Source organism: Nerophis ophidion, linkage group LG03, assembly GCF_033978795.1.
Source record: "Nerophis ophidion isolate RoL-2023_Sa linkage group LG03, RoL_Noph_v1.0, whole genome shotgun sequence".
NCBI lineage: Eukaryota > Metazoa > Chordata > Actinopteri > Syngnathiformes > Syngnathidae > Nerophis > Nerophis ophidion.
This window is the reverse complement of record NC_084613.1, coordinates 36,221,111-36,238,192: the sequence shown is the minus strand read 5'-3', so window position 1 is coordinate 36,238,192 and position 17,082 is coordinate 36,221,111.

The window sequence follows — 17,082 nt, the reverse complement described above, 5'->3', positions numbered from 1 at the left end:
TAAAGATATTTTTCAATTCACTTTCCATTTTTATTCTAGTTTATTTTTCTTTGTACAAATGACACATTTGTATCCACCTCCAGTGAACCATGTGCATAGAAACACACACACACATAATGTGATCATACAGTTCAAGTCTTAAACTCACTGTGACTCACAAACACAGTTTGTTGATGGGATCGTTATGGAGAGTCTTTATATGCCTGGATGTAGCTGTCTGCTTCGGCTACTGATCCGAGCCAAACGCAGATGCCGTCCGTCTTTGTGATGCGGAGCTTGGCCGAGTAGAGTAGCGAGGGTTTGAGTCCCATCTTGTACAAAGACGCCATCACAGTCCGGTAGGCCCTCCGCTGATTGACTACCTCAGGAGAGTAGTCCTCGTACACCCGGAAAGCATGCCTGTGGAAATGCAGCGTTCCCCTCTTTCTAGCCTCCCGAATCAGCAGGTCTTTGTTCTGGAAGCGGTGAAAGGAAAGCAGGATAGGTCGGGGCTTGTCCCCGTGTCCCGGCTTGGGAGCCAGGCTACGATGAGCGCGGTCCAGCTCAGGTGGAGAGGCGAATACTTCCTCGCCAAGTACTTCCTTCAGCAAATGGGAAAAAAACTTTGTTGGTTTCGGGCCTTCCATCCCTTCAGGTAAGCCAACGAGCAGGGCATTACTCCGCCTGTTCTTCCCTCCAAGTCGGTTAGCTTAGCTTTTAGCTTCTGGTTATTGGCCTGTAGCATGTCACAAACGGCCTCCACTTGTTCCAACCGCTGATGTAGGGATTCAGCATTTTCCTCCAAAGAGGTCAGTCTGTGGTTATGATTGCTGATCGTCTCTTGGTGTCCGTCCAGCTTCTCATTCACCTCGCAAAAGGATGTTTTGAGCTCATTTAGCAGGGTTGATCGTTAATAAGATAGCAATCAGCTCGGATTTGCTAACAGGTGTAGCATCGGCATCTGCCTTTTCTTGTGATTTTATGGATTTGGGAGGCATTGTCAGTCAGGAAGCGTGTTGTTTGTGAGTTGTAGTGGTAAAAATACGTTACCAACAGTAGATGCTCGTGAAATTCAGGTAGGGTGCATGTCAAAGGAAGAGTTTAGCAGGAGCTGGAGGCTAACACGTCTTCACGCCATGAGTGCAAGTTTTATTTATCCATCACGTTCCTGTCCGTCACATTCCTTTGCCATTGTGTCTACATTCCTTAATTTTAGCGCACACCTGAGTGCCGCCTGGATCTCTCAACCGGGAACTTTATTGTACTTTTATAAATGGCCTCCAACCGCGGAATTTGTCATGTGGTATTAAAGGGCCTCCACCCTTAAGGTCCTTAATTTTCGTGCACACGTTAGTGTCACATGGATCTCGCAACGGGGGAATATTTTATTGTACTTTTACAAATGGCTTCCAACCCATCCTTAATTTTTGTGCACACGTTAATGTCACATGGATCTTACAACCGGGGACTATTTACTATCCACACAACGGTTATCCGTCCCGTTACTCTTTTAGGGGAGACCAGTTCCCCAGGGCGAGCCACACCTGATTATTTGCCCACTCGTCAGTGAAGCAGCCCGTCACGGTAATCTTGAAACAATGCCGTGAGTTGACCACTTATTTACAACTTTTATGTAATGGCGGACAAGGCAAAAATGCAACCAATCACTAATGTATCAAAATCACTACTCGGTGTTTGGGGTACATAACAGCGTTTGACTTACAGACTTCGGGACATACTCCTAATGCAGATTTTAGAAAAAGGTTCTGCTTACCTGATTTATGTGTTGGCCAAGTGAGTCTGTCTGAAAAATTGCAAAAAATGTTCAATTCTGAGCGTGTCATCCCGGACAAGCCCCCAAATTGTTGCGTTGGACCAGGCGTTCCTCTGCTGGGAATTTAAACTGCCGGTCTCTCCAAAGTTCTTTTCAATGACACATAAGCTGATTCTCAATGAATCCCAGACAATGAGTAGGATATAAGATACTTTATTACCAATGCTTTGGGAGACCAATCTAGATACAACTGTTCGAACGCATTGCCCAAATTGATCTAACTCTCAAAGGGGAAGACACTACTTCTTGAATACGCAACCAGCTCCCACCCTCCCCAGATGGGACATACAGGACCTTTGTTCAACTAGAGATAAGATATTTAGGGAGTACTCCAACTTCCTACATTCGAAAGCTTCAAGGCTAACACACAGTTTACTTGCAAGCAAACAGAGAGAACAAATGGAAGAACAATAGCTGTTTTAAAATATGACTATGAATAAAAAAGAAATAACTCTGAAATATGGATATATGTAGATTTCTATCTCCGTCAATACACATTTTGAAAATGATGGTAATAATTGGTAATAATTAGTAATAATTAGTGTAACGGTATTATAAACTTATTCAGTGTGTTCAGTGTAGTTTTTTGCTGGCACTTTTGAATTGGCAATTTAAACTACCCGTACATCTCCCAACATTCATTGCGTGTACGAAGTCTGTGTGTGGTTTTGGACATTTCCTGAAGTTTTCATTAAAATCTATCAATAATATTGCTAACAGACAGACAAACAAACAAACCCTGGCAAAAACACAACCTCTTTAGTGTGGGTACACTGCAAGGTAAAGTTGTCTGAAGTGTTTTCAAGATGACATAAATCCGGTCGAAATTATGATGTTCTAACCCACATTTTTTTTTATCGATAACACTAAATCAACTAGTGACTTAATTGGATTTTTAATCCATGTTTTAAGTAGGAAATGTGCCAGCGCGAACCAACTAAAAGTTTAGCGCACACCTGAGTGCCGCCTGGACGACCGGGGTCCTTGCCAAGATATGGGAGGACATTGCAGATGTATTTGGATTTCAAGTCACAAGCCACCCAAAATTTGATCCCAAACTTGTCAGGTTTTGTTGCAATGTATTGCAGGAAACACCAGCAAGTATTAGACGGGAAAAGCTGTTCATCAATGGTGATGTGTCGGCCAGGGTTGTAGGATGCGATGCAGTTGGTGACAAACGATCCCCACACACTGGAAATTGCAACAAACGTATCTGTCTTTGCTCGCTCACTGCGGGTGTCCTTGTCATCAAAGTGTAGGTGTCGCATGATGTCTTGGAAGCGATTTCGGGACGTACTGTAGTTGCAATGATCTGGGGGTTTCCCAGGTTTGCTGACCAGCAGTCCTGCAGTGATGGCACCTTGGTCAGTTCCTGCAAGATGACAATAGCAATAAATGCCATGAGTTCAGGGAGGGCCATTAACCAGTCCACATGCTCCATTTGCTGTGCGTGTTCAACAGTACAGTGTCGAATGGAACCAAGCATTTCCAGAGTGATGAAGCACAGGAAGCTCTGAAGACGACTCAAGATGGACCTCCTGGCCTTAGCCGTTGGCTCTCCATCTGCGTCGTAAGGAGATGGAGGGGTAAAATGGAGACTTGTCCCCACCTGTTCTTCACACCACACTGTGCCATCTTTTGCCGTCTTTGTCTGGTCAGTCCCCACTCGAGCTCTCTTTTTTGGCTGAGGAGCAGTCTCCTCATCTGCAATGGGAACAAATTAAAATTATGAGAAAAAGGAATAGAAAGTAAAATGATATCACAAATGCATGCATAGAAGTTAATGATAATAATAATAATAATAATAATAATAATAATCATTCCAGCACCACTACAGGTGCCAGTGCCTGCTCCACACCAAGCTTCAGTGCCTGCACCATGCCAAGCTCCAGCGCCGCCAGTGATAGCACCACGCCAAGATTTGCCGCCTGCCACGATGACGACGCGTCCGCCTCCTTGTCGACCACATATGTGGCCACTACATAGTCGTCCGCCACGCCAAGAACGTCGATCTTCTCATCGTCCACGGATATGGCCCTTCCCGGGACCCCCACCTCGTCAAGTGCAGCGGGCCTCCATACGTCGCCACCACCTGACTCTGCCCCAGTGGATTCAGAGACACGTGGTCTGGGGACCCACCGCAGTGTCCCCCTCCCGCCCTCCCATGACTCCCATAACTGCCATGACTCTCGATCATATATTTTTTTTTTTGGACATCTGGGAGCTGTCCTTGCCGTCAAATCACACCCCTGTCCTTATCCCTCACACCTGTTAGTAATGATCACAGTTATTATTTAAGCCAGAGTTACCAGGTAGTCGGCCTGGCAACTTCCCACTTTACCCAAATCACCCATCAACCTTCATGCCTTGCCACGGCGTTTATTATTCTGTCCATGCCACGTAGGTTTTTGGTTTGTTATTCATGCCACAGCGCAAGTGGTTTTGTTTCACGTTTATAGTTTACAGCCTCCGTTCTAGTCATTTGTTTTTGTAGCCAAGTATTTGTTCTCCGCCATTGTGCGCGCCCTTTGTTTGCCTTTTTGTAGTTTGTTTGTGTTAGTGTTAATAAATCAAGATGTTCTTACATTCATGCCTGGCTCGTCCTAAATATCCTCTGCGTCGAAGAAACAAGCAAAGCCCAAGTCCATGCCTGACAGAAGTTGCCAGCAAAGAAGGTTTCCTCGCAGGAAATTTGGACGAGGTATTCCTTTCCGACCAGGACAAGCACGAGATGCTCCTGAGGCTCGGAGCGGACGCCCAGCCATGGGTGTGCGAGCACGAAGCGGAGCTATCAGAAGAGGATCTTCCTCCCAACGGCATGGGGGCAACTTCTGGCTAAGATGATGGACGCAGAAGACCGCTTCCGCCCCCACTCGCAAGCCACCTGGACGTCCTCCTCAGCGCTTTGCCCATCTCGCGGTGATGTTACACCACCTTGGACGAGAGGGCTCCGGCGGCGGTCCGGTGCAGAAGAAGTGCAGGACTTTTCCCCCAGCGTCGACTGCCAGGCTCTTCCTGTGCGGCTTCTCCTCCCCGCCCAAGTCAGGAAAATTTTTTTTTTCGTCACCCACTCAATCAAACCCTGAAGAAAAAAGACTTTTGGGACAATTTAAAGGGGAGGATTCCCAAGACCAAGTCCAAGGCTAGCACCAAGTCCACGCCAAGCTCCAGTGCCTGCAGCACGTCGGGTCTCAGTGCCTGCACCACGCCAAACTCCAGTGTCGCCAGTAGCTGCACCACACCAAGCTCCAGTGCCTGCACCACGCCGGGCCCCAGTGGCTGCACCACGCCAGGCTCCAGTGCCTGCACCACAAGAGGTACCAGTGCCTGCACTACGTCGGGTCCCAGTGCCTGCACCACTACAGGTGCCAGTGCCTGCTCCACACCAAGCTTCAGTGCCTGCACCACGTCAAGCTCCAGCGCCGCCAGTGATAGCACCACGCCAAGATTTTCCGCCTGCCACGATGACGACGCGTACGCCTCCTTGTCGACCACATATGTGGCCACTACATAGTCATCCGCCACGCCAAGAACGTCGATCTTCTCATCGGCCACGGATATGGGCCTTCCCGGGACCCCCACCTCGTCAAGTGCAGCGGGCCTCCACACGTCGCCGCCACCTGACTCTGCCCCATTGGATTCAGAGACACGTGGTCTGGGGACCCACCGCCGTGTCCCCCTCCCGCCCTCCCATGACTCCCATAACTGCCATGACTCTCGATCATATTTTTTTTTTTTTTTTTTTGGACATCTGGGAGCTGTCCTTAAGGGGGGGGAGGGGGAGGGGGACGACGACCACGACACTCGGTCAGGCCTATGGATCATGTTTTGTTTTTGTCATGTTTGGTCATGTTATGTTTTGTTTTTTTGGCCACTCAGTTCTGTTTTTACACTTCCTGGTTTGTTTTTGTCTCCATGCCAACTCATTGATTTTCACCTTGCCCTCAAGTCACGCCCCTGTCCTTAGCCCTCACACCTGTTAGTAATGATCACAGTTATTGTTTAAGCCAGAGTGACCAGGTTACCAACTTCCCACTTTACCCACATCACCCATCTACCTTCATGCCTTGCCACACTGTTTATTATTCTGTCCCTGCCTCTTAAGTTTTTGCTTTGTTATTCATGCCACAGCGCAAGTGTTTTTGTTTCACGTTTACAGTATAAGCCTTTGTTTTAGTCATTTGTTTTTGTAGCCAAGTATTTGTTCTCCGCCATTGTGCGCGCCCTTTGTTTGCCTTTTTGTAGCTTGTTTGTGTTAGTGTTAATAAATCAAGATGTTCTTACATTCACATCTGGCTCGTCCTAAATATCCTCTGCGTCGCAGAAACAAACAAAGCCCAAGTCCATGCCTAAACATGCAGAGAGTTACACAAGGTAGGGACTGATCTCTGAAATATTAGTGAATACCTTGGGTATTATCAGTCAGGGTTAACTGATGACTCTCTCACAATGCCCACCTCACTAGGAACGGCAGTCCCTCATCGACTCCCTCCAAACCCCGCCCCAGCCCTCAACATATGGCAGACCGAGGAGCATAGATCCAGCCTGGCCTACAGGCCAACATGGCGTGGGGGAAGAATGGCCGACAACATTTCCTGCTCTGGTGAGCAATAACTGACAAATACCGGATGGTCATTCTGTTCCACAGATTTTGGAAAAAATTCAAAATCACAACCAATCATATATTTTCTTCAAATTGTCAATAATTTTTGTCATTAACTAACACTGCTGTTCGTCAACAGCGGCTGAGGTCCAGATCCTTAGCCTGCTGGAAACTATGAAACACACCCAAGTCCAGCTGATGGCAAAGGTAAACTTCTTGACCAGCAGGTTGACCATTGCCCCGGGGCCAGAAGTGGAAATGCCTGCCAATATCCATTTTCCACTGGAACAGTTGGAGGCAGTGGAGGCATTTGAGGCCTTTTTGAATGAACAATCAAATGGCCCAGCTCGACAAAGAGTGGTGAGGTGTCTTACTTAATATGAATGGTGCCATTAAGTTTATTGATTGTCCATGATTATGCAAATATTCTATTGAATCAGCCCTGACAACCAGGCCTGTCCTGAACCGCCTTTTCCCAGTGGTAAGATTATGTCGGTGAGGCACAATCTGCCTGGTTTGACATCGTGTGTAAAGGTAGCATAAGTTCATGAGCCAAGATAACAGGTTCTGTTTTTTTTACATTTCTGGATGCTTTCGACAGGAACAAAAACATTTTAAATGCAACTTAAGCTTAAAAATGTTTACCTGTTTGTTTAAAGAGATGTTTATGCCTTTTAGGTTTTTTCTTTGGCCACCACTGGAGGCCAGGATGTGAAGCGGGTGACCTGGAACATCCTGGGCAGGATCTTCACAGATGATGTTTCACATCAAATCAATTGGAAAGGTGTCAACAACAAAAAGGCCTTTAGCAGGATGGCAACAAAGACCTTTCTTTTCAGTAAGTATATAATTCAAAGTAATATTACATACGTTCAAAGTCAATAGTGGGGGCAGCCTTAAAAATCGTAGCAACCATCATACCTGTAGCTGCTCCCAAACTTATTTTCTTGTTCAGATTAACGTAACGCTTCAACTGATGTTTGTCGACTTCCTTTATTGTGTTTCTTCACATCTTCAACACCGTCAAACACCGTAAAAAAACTGAAAAAAATTAATACAAAATCACACGAGGTAGTGAAAACATTCCTGTTAACTATCTGAATAATGATAATAACTAAAATCCTACGTTTCTGACAACATGCACTTTGCTGTGAGACTCCCTCTTGATTCCTTTTTTCGATGGCACTGTAAACGGCGTTGACAATGGCTGCGATTCTCTCCGCCTCTAATTGAGTAGTTAATTAGATTAGATTAGATAGTACTTTATTTATTCCGTCAGGAGAGTTCCTTCAGGAAAATTAAAATTTTCAGCACAATCCCATTCAAGTTTAGACAAACATTACAGGGAGACAGAACATTGGACTTGTTCACGTTGCCTCGTGCGCTGCAGCTGGCTACCTAACGTAATACGTTCAGAGTTGAAACATTGTGTCCGACTTCTAAGCCGACGTCAGTGTCGCCACCATATCATGTGACCCATAATATCGCGGGAACAAGTTTTCAGGAGGCGTTCCTTGTCCATGGTTCCTTTGTAGTGTGAGACAGCGACTGCAACCGGCTCGCCAATGCCCCTTCACAGCTGGATGGTTCCTATTGGTTATAAGTTCAGTGACGTGTGTTCCGGTCCGCACTCGGCTATTTATATGATGTGAGGTCTTGTTAATAGGCCTACACGCAAACAAACATAGAGTGATAGTACAAATATAATAAGAAAACAATGTCAACTTCCCAAAGTTGGGTTATGGATATTTACCAGCTTATGATAGCCTACCATGAGTCACATGCTGGCAAACAATCACTCGAAGTCACAAAAACAACAGAGGTCTCTTTAGATCTACGTAAGGATAACTTAAATGACTTGGTGAAGTGCAGATTCCCAGCTGTCACAGCAGTGCATGTAGCTAATAATGTGTGCTTTTTAGGCACTAGCTATGCAGTTGGAATGTTGGTGTGTTGTGGTTCCACTGCAGGTTTGCCTGACTTTGCAGAGGTGTTGCAGATAATGCTGATTTGTGGCAAACTGACCTTTTTTGTCAGACTACAAAACACATGGTACAATGAACATCTTAGGAGCTACGAGTTAGAAAACACACGGTATTTACTTGAGCAAAGAGAGCTTACAGATTTTTACCCTTTGGCTGCATACACTCTAGCAGGAAGACGATTGGCAACTTTGAAGCACCACATTTGCCTCTCCTTTTAGGTATGACATGATTTTTTGCACTAATTTATGTGAAGGACGTATTTTAAGTGTTTTCAATATTAATTTCTGTATTCCTGATGCAGATTCCTCCTGTTGAGATGGGTACCCCAGCAAAGCTGCGGATCATTTTGGAGGAAGATGACATTCGCAAATTGGTCCTACATTCAGGCATCCCCACTACACTTCAGGACCTTACTGATGTTATTCAAGAGACATTTCCTATTCCAGGGTCATTTACTGAAATGTATCAAAGTTTTTCACTTTGACCTCAATTGAAGACATACAAGACAAGGCTACCCTAAAGCTTGTGATGACTCAACCACTTACCATAACTCTCAGTCCTGTGGAAGCATCAGATGCTGAATCCCCAGTACCACAACGATCTTCTGATACAAGCTCTTCCTACGCATCTGGGTCTCAGGACACAATCCTGTTGTCTTCTTCAGATGAAAGCGGAACATCATACAGGTCTCAGCCATGGCCAGCTTAGTTTAAAATACCAACCTTTTCTTGGGATGTAGACATTGTGCTGGAAACAGGAAACCAAGCCTATGAAACTGATGGCACACTGCTGAACAATCCAAGAGTGACAAGTAGCATACTCGAGAGGCTAGCAGAGACAATATTTAGCTACACAGCATACCCTACTGGTGTCCAGATTTTAGCTGTGGTAGAAGCCTTGGTAAAAAAGTACCCATGCCTCAAAGAGCCAGGGTCTTTTAATGGCTTATACGGGTGGCAGCAGAGAATGAAGTATAAAATGGGCAATTATCGGGCGACATTAAGAAGTCGGCAACTAGCCTTTCCAGAGCTGAAGGTTAACACACTGAAAAGAAGAATCTCCAATGAAGAGGATTTATCCAAAGGCATCAAAAGCCCAAAGAAAGCTGAAGTGAACTACCTGCCACCACTGCCATTTGGTGAGACAGAGGACACTTTAGAGAAGGACAGAGTAGATTTGCTGAATGGTGTAAAGAAGAAAAACAATGAAAAGATAATTAGTGAGAAAATGAAAAAGTCTTTCTCCTTTCGAAGATTAGAAGTTGTCAAGCAATGCCCTGCAGTTCAAGACCTCATGGAGAGATGGCCAGCTCTTTTCTTTGAAACTCAGGTAAATCCATTTCTTGTTTCTTTACCTGATCCTTGGTAGGCTGCAAGATTAGGAAACATTCTGCAAAACTATTATATATACACATTGTGGTGATGGTTGTGTCACACTAAATTTATTTCATTAAGGTGGACTTAATAATGCAGCTACTCAGTAATCTTGTGTCTTGCTGTTTAAAAGAACCATGTACCAAATGTATGCTAATTTTGAAGGCAGACGTTTGTGTTGATGGTCAATAGTATTATATTATACTGGGGAGACTACAGTATTAATTGTTCTAGCAAGGTGCGTGTCTTGATCAAGTTGTGTTTTTATCTTCTGTTTCAGATCAAAGAGGAGTTCAGAAGGATAACAACAGTTCATCTAGAGCGAACCTTTTCGTCAAAACTGGACACACACACTCCCAAACTCCTGGAGATATTTAGGACAAAGGGCGGGGTTGCAGGCACGAAAATCAGGCCGATGCTGGATTCACTTGGCCAAGTAAAGTTACAGGGACATTAATGTAATTTTTGTCAGTCATCTTGTGTTGGGCTCATACACACTGAGCTAGCTATTATCATGTCTCTCTCTCTCTCTCTCTCTCTGTCTCTCTCTCTCTCTCTTGCTCTTTCTCTATCTATCTATCTCTCACGCTCTCTCTATCTCACTACCTCTCTATATCTCTCGCTTTCTCTCTCTCTCTCTCTCTTGCTCTCTCTCTGTCTCTCTCTCTCTCTCAAAAATAAATAAATAAATTGATATAATTTAATTACATTGCCTTTTACATGGCATAGTGAACTTTGTGTATCTGTTTGCATATACAAGTTATTTGCAATAAATTTGCTTCTCTGTTTTATAGCAACATGTTGAAGACAGAAGAGATCTCATCATACGTTGCCTAATGGAGTTCCTTCGAGAGTCGGGAGAGGAGCTGACTGCCAGGTACATTTTGAAAATTTGGATTTTCTGATGATTATTCTCACCATAGTAAATGTATCTCTTCTCCAACCTAATACTATAACCTCTGTTCTTTGTGTATTAATGTATTTACATAAAAGTCACATGTGCAACTATATATGAGGAAAAACATTTGTATTCAGATGAATAAATATTAGGCCATTAACTTAAATTGGAAATTAATTGCAATGTGTCCCAATTTTTCAACTGGTTCTGAATCTGAAATGTTTGAAAAGCAAATGTTTTGAAAGTATGAAAAATTGTATTTAAAACGATTGTAGCTGAGGTAGGCGCCAGCGCCCCCCGCGACCCCGAAAGGGAATAAGCGGTAGAAAATGGATGGATGGATGGACAACCTTATGGATTTTTTAGACAATCTTGTTGAAAAAAATGACGGTTGCCTCAGTGACCCAAGTGTACACTGACAAATTAAAGTGCAAACCTGGGTTAACCCAGAAAAAGACCAAATAAAATAAAATCTATAGTTACCTAAATTCTTCCCCAGCATTTAACCAATGCTGTGTGTAATGTTCTTGCATCAGGGTGACTGCAGAAATAATGAGTTTGTTCCTTGAACTCGTAAATTTAATAACCACGCATCGGCAGCATCTCATGACTGGCATACATCACTAGTCAAGTAGGAACTCCACTCCACGTACTTCCTGTCTGGCAACGTGACTTCAAAATAAAATACCTCACGTTCTGGTGAACATCACATTTGCCCTTTTTTTTCTTTTTTTTTTTTAAACAAAAGAAGTGTGCATTTAGCTTTTATCAAATGGCAGTCATATGCAAATACTACAGCCTGTATTCAAAGAACGTGTCATCTGTGAACATTAAAGTTATTTGTTACTGAACATTGTGCTTACTTGAAAGAATAGTAAACATTTAGTGCCTGAAATAAAGTACAGTTCAAACATCATGAATGGCTCAATCAAACAAATGGTCCATGTAGTATTTAACGAAAATTGTCACTCGTACAGTTAAATACATAATCAAAAAACATTGCTCACATGACCAATAGTTATTACACCGACTCAATGAGCGATCAGATTCTAGTCAGCGTAGTCCTTTAAATAGGTAGGTGGACGTTTATTGTTTCTGGATGGGTACCGGGATACAACAATAGATAAAAGTGCTGTCCTGGTGCTGTGTAGAGACCTTTTCAAGTTCAGGTGTGATCCTTTTGAAGAAGGATGCATTCCTGACAATAGATTGTCCATTCCTGGAGGCTGTGACCGTAGAGCCCTTCACATTGGTCACTTTATAAGGTTTGAGGTTGTAAGGTGTTCACAGTTTGTTGTGATTGGGCTGGCGGTGTAGTACAGTGTCGCCGGGAATGAGTGAATGAGGTTTTGCATGACGTTCAGCATCTGCAGTGGTTTTCATTTTGGACCTTGCATTGCTGTCTCTTGTTCTCACATCAGCATCTGAACTGTGTTTAGCAGCGTTACTGAAAGAAGGAACGTTTGTGTACATTTTGCGTTGAAACAAAAGTTCAGCTGGTGAACACTCTGTAGTGCTATGAGGCATAGATCGGTATTCACATAGAAAGATGTTAAGTTATTGTTTCCAAGGAAAGTTACTGTTGAATGGTGGGCCATTGTCAGTTTTTACAACCCTGAGAATGCCAAACATAGAGAACACTTTGTCTGTGTTAGCTGAGGTTGATTTCACGCTTTCAACAATCGGGTATCTGGAGTAATCATCTGCAATAAAGAGGAGATATTCTCCAGTGGGAAGTGGTCCATAAAAGTCTGCACTCACACTGTGCCATGGTGCTTCAGGTAGGGGTGACATTTTTAATGGCTTGTTGTGTGTGACTGGTGTAGTAGCTTGACAGGCCAGACAGTTACGAAATGCTGCTTCCGCTTTGCGATCAATGTCTGGAAACCATAATTTAGTTCTGAGTAGTGCTTTGGTCTTGACGATAACCTGGTGTCCTTCATGGGCAAGTTGTATTGCGCTGTCCTGCGAGACAGCCGGAACAACAATCCTAGTGTCTCTCAGTAGGATGTCTGCTGTATGCGTTGTTGACAGTTCATTCCAAACACGTTTAAACTGCTTTAATGTGTCAGCGTATTGTGACTTGTCAGTTTGATGCCAAGTGTTATTCCTGATATCGCTTAGACTTCCTGTAGAATGGGGTCTTTCAAAGTATTTGTTTTTATCTCTTGCAGTGTCATGGCTTTCAGTGTGGAGTGATATGCAAAAAAGTTCACATACTCTTCTGCTACTTTACCTGCACGAGTGCTTTCGCTGGTTGATGATGGCAGGGGGTGACAAGACATGAAATCAGCTGGGTTGTCGGCACCTTTTCTGTATTCAATTTTGAAGTTGTAAGGTTGAAGCCGGAGTCCCCACCTCTCGATTCGGGCAGGTGGTTTTGACCTTGGGTTGTTCCATATGATTTCAAGTGCTTTGTGATCAGTCACAAGTGTGAAAGGATGTCCATTAATGTATAAGTGGAAGTGCTCACAGCTTCACACAATGGCAAGCCCTTCTTTTTCAGTTTGCCAGTACCTCTTTTCCACATCGCTGAGAGATCGACTTGCATACGCTATGATATGCTTCATCCCTTTTCCATCATGTTGACACAGGATCGCACCTAATCCCACTGGAGTAGCATCCACGATCAGTTCAGTATGTCTGTTTGGATAGAAGTATGACATAGTGGTGTCACTGGTAAGATTGTCTTTGAGTGCCAGTAATGCATCCCGCTGTGCTTGTCCCCATGTCCAAGGTGTGTCTTTTCTTGTCAGGTTGCGCAGTGGCTCTGAGATGGATGAAAAGTCTTTAATGAATCTGGAGCAGTAGTTGGCCATACCTAGCAGGCTTTTGATGTCAGCAGGTGTTGTAGGGTCAAGGGCATGTTGAACAGCTGCGATCTTTTTTGGATCAGGTGAAACACCGTCTGCGGAAAAGATAAAACCAAAGAATTCCGGTCTTGTCATATTGAGTTCGCATTTTTCACGATTCAAAGTGAGCCCAGTCCCTTTGAGTCTTAAAAATAGGGCCCTAAGGTTGTTGTCATGTTCTGTTTGGTTTGTGCCAAATACAATGATGTCGTCACTGAGATTTTTGACTCCTTGTAGTCCTTGTAAGGACTGTTGAATTGCATGTTAAAACACTTCTGCTGCAGAAGAAATGCCAAAACTGAGGCGTTTGTACCGTCGCAGGCCAAGATGAGTAGTGAACGTTGTTATGAATCGGCTGTCCGGGTGTAGCTCCAGTTGATGGTATCCAGCTCTAAGATCCAGTTTGGAGAACACAGTTGCACCATTTAACTCATGAATAACATCATCAATGGTCGGAGTGATATGACGTTCTCTTTCAATGACTGTGTTTGCTTGTCTCATGTCGACACAAAGCATTATTTTGTCAGGATCTTTAGGTTTGGGAGGTGTCACTATGGGTGAAACCCACGGTGTCGGTCCAACAACCGCTGCAGAAACTGTGGAGGTAACTACCCTCATGAAAATGAATGCCCAGCCAAGAACAAACAATGCAGAGCATGTGGCAAACTAAATAATTTTGTACAACAATGCCGATCAAAAGCTAAGGAGATCAACTACAGACAGCCACACAAGAGAACTCAACAAGCATGCAAAAGTGTGCATCAGATAATTGACAGTGCCTCAGGTGAGAAAACAGGACACACATCTAGCAGCGAGGAAGTTTATGTTTATGTAGTTAATGCTGCTGAACCTGCAAAGCTTCCACAAACTAAGGTCACAATGAATGACACCCAGATACATGTCCAACTTGACTCCGGGGCTACAGTCAACTGCATAAGTGAAGCCACTTACAACAAACTGATGCCACATCCCACACTACACCCAACCGATGTTAAGATCTACCCATACCGATCAACAAAATCTCTTCCAGTGTGTGGTGAGTTTGAATGCTGTGTGGAAAAATACAACAAAAAAGCAACATGCACAGTCTTTGTTATCAAAGGTGATGGATTTAACATTTTGAGCTATGAAACATCCAAAGACTTAGGACTGATCCACATTGTTAGACCGATTTTACGGGGGCTCTATTCCACTTGTTCACGTCACTTCCTGTTTGGAGTTTATGCGCGTCTGACTGTCTAGTTTAACAATCACATCGTGCAAAACCAGCACATTTTCTTTGCTTTTTTTGTACTTTTTTGTCTTTACTGTGTCACTGTGCTGTGAGACCCTGCTGTCTGTGTCGATCGCTGCTGCGGGCTAGCACACCGCATTAGCAGCCTGACATACACAGGTGTGCATCTCTTCTGTTGCTGGATGCTTCGGCATAATTAACCATCAGAATGCCTCCACCAAGGAAAAGCCCGACATGGGGGGAGTTCGAGGAGATGAAGCTCACACTCCACTTCCTGTGCAGCGATGTGACTGTGGTCAGAACGCAGCAGTAGCAGCTCCTGGGCCTACTGGAGGAGGTGAAACAGCTACGCCTCCAGAACGTGGAAAAAGACCGGCGCATTGTGGACCTGGAGCGGCGAGTGGACGAGCTGGAGCAATACACACGCATGAATGATGTGGTCATCACCGGCATCAAGATCAAGCCGCGCTCCTATGCGCGTGCGTTGGCCGCTGACAGCGGGGAGCCCAGGGAACAGGAGACACAGTCGGTGGAGCAGCAGGTGGCTATCTATCTCCAGAGCAGGGGGATAGAGATGGACCTGGAGCACATCGAAGCTTGTCACCCACTGCCCATGAGGAACCAGACACCACCACCAGCTGTCATCATGAGATTCACAAACAAGCACTCCCGCCGCATTTGACCGGGCTGTCCGCACCTCACACACACGTGCCCTGGTGCTCGCAGTGCCGTCTTCGGGGGAAACCTGCCATCAGCAGCGTCGGTACCCTGGAAGAGAGTCACCCCCCAGACTTCTTGCGGCCAGCCGCACGCTGTTGCTGAGACGTCGAAGATGTCGACGTATGCTTGCGGATCTTCGGCCTCTGTCATGCGCTGCATGGAAGCACTCGCTCCGGCGCTTGGTGACCCCCCACCTGCTCTGTAAATTAGTGATTGCAGTAGCTGCGTTGGCTGTTGGCTCGTTGCTGATACCTCCGCCAGCACTCTCCCAAGGGCCTCCAGTGGAGTTGGAGGCGTCATTTTCTTCCTTCTTTTTTTCCCTCCTCTGTTTCTTTTGCTTGGGCGCCAATGTGAAGGTCTGGACCCGTGGGGGTTCGTTGTTGGCACGATGGAGCACAGCCAAGCTGGTTCCAAGTTCACAGTCTTTTATTTTTCCAACAAAATACAGTATATTTCTTACTCTCAAAGTATTTTCCTTTTCTCAAAGTCTTTTTCTTTTCAGCAATATTTTATTTGAGGCCTTCTGGTCAGCGTCTCTCCTGTGGGGTTTTCCGGCCCCCCTCATTGTCTACAGCGCTCCTGATAAAGAGACAGGTGATTAGACAACTCGTTCCAGCTAAGAACTCTCCTCACCTGTCATTGCTTCACACCCGGCTCCTGCGCATGCCTTGCCCGCAGGGGAAATGTCGACCACGCCCCTCCACACAGTCCTTTCCCCATGCTTTAATTTCATCTGTCCTCCAGTTTATCTGGGGGTTGTGTTGAAACAGCCATGGTAGTCCCAAAATCAAAGTGAGTGAGTAGGTTTTGAACAGATATAAGCGGATGTTTTCTTCATGGTCTTTTATGCATATGCGGAAGGGTTCTGTGGCGTGGGTAATCACAAAAAGTTCCTTCCCATCAAAAGCTCTAGCTCTGATGGGTCGAGCTAATGGTTCAGATTTGATCCTTAATTTAGTAGCCAGAGAACAGTCCATTAAACTTTTGTCCGCTCCTGAAACAATGAGCGCCCCAATGTCAGTGATTGTGTGATGTTTTACCTGAATTTTGGTGAGGGTACGCGCAAGGGGAACAGAAACTGTTTGTTGACTCACTCCTGTGGGTCGTTTAGCTTAACAGGTGGCAACGAGGTGGCCCGGATCCTCGAAATAAAAACATTTTCCTTCCAGCTGTCACCACTGACGTTCTTCCTGCGTCAGCCCCGCTCTCCCCAGCTGCATGGGATCCTCACCTTCAGTCAGGGAAATGGGACGACTCGGCTCGGGTGAAGCGGGGTAGAAATCCGGTCCGTGATGAGTCTGAAAATGTGCCGCGCCTCCTTTAGTTGTGGCCCTTACTTTCCGATGTTGCCGGAGTTGAGTGAGTCTGTTGTCGGTGCGGATGGCGAGCGCTAAAAGTTCGTCCAACCCAGCAGGTAAGTCTAGTGGGACGAGGAGATCTTAAATAGGTGCGGCCAGCCCTTTCAAAAAAATGTCAGAAAAGGCGGCGGCGTTCCACCCGCTCTACGCCGAGAGCATGCGAAATCGGATGGCGTAATGACAAACAATGTCTCGTCCTTGCCTCCATCTGCTCAGCTCCTGTGCTTTCTCTCGGTGGTCGGTGAC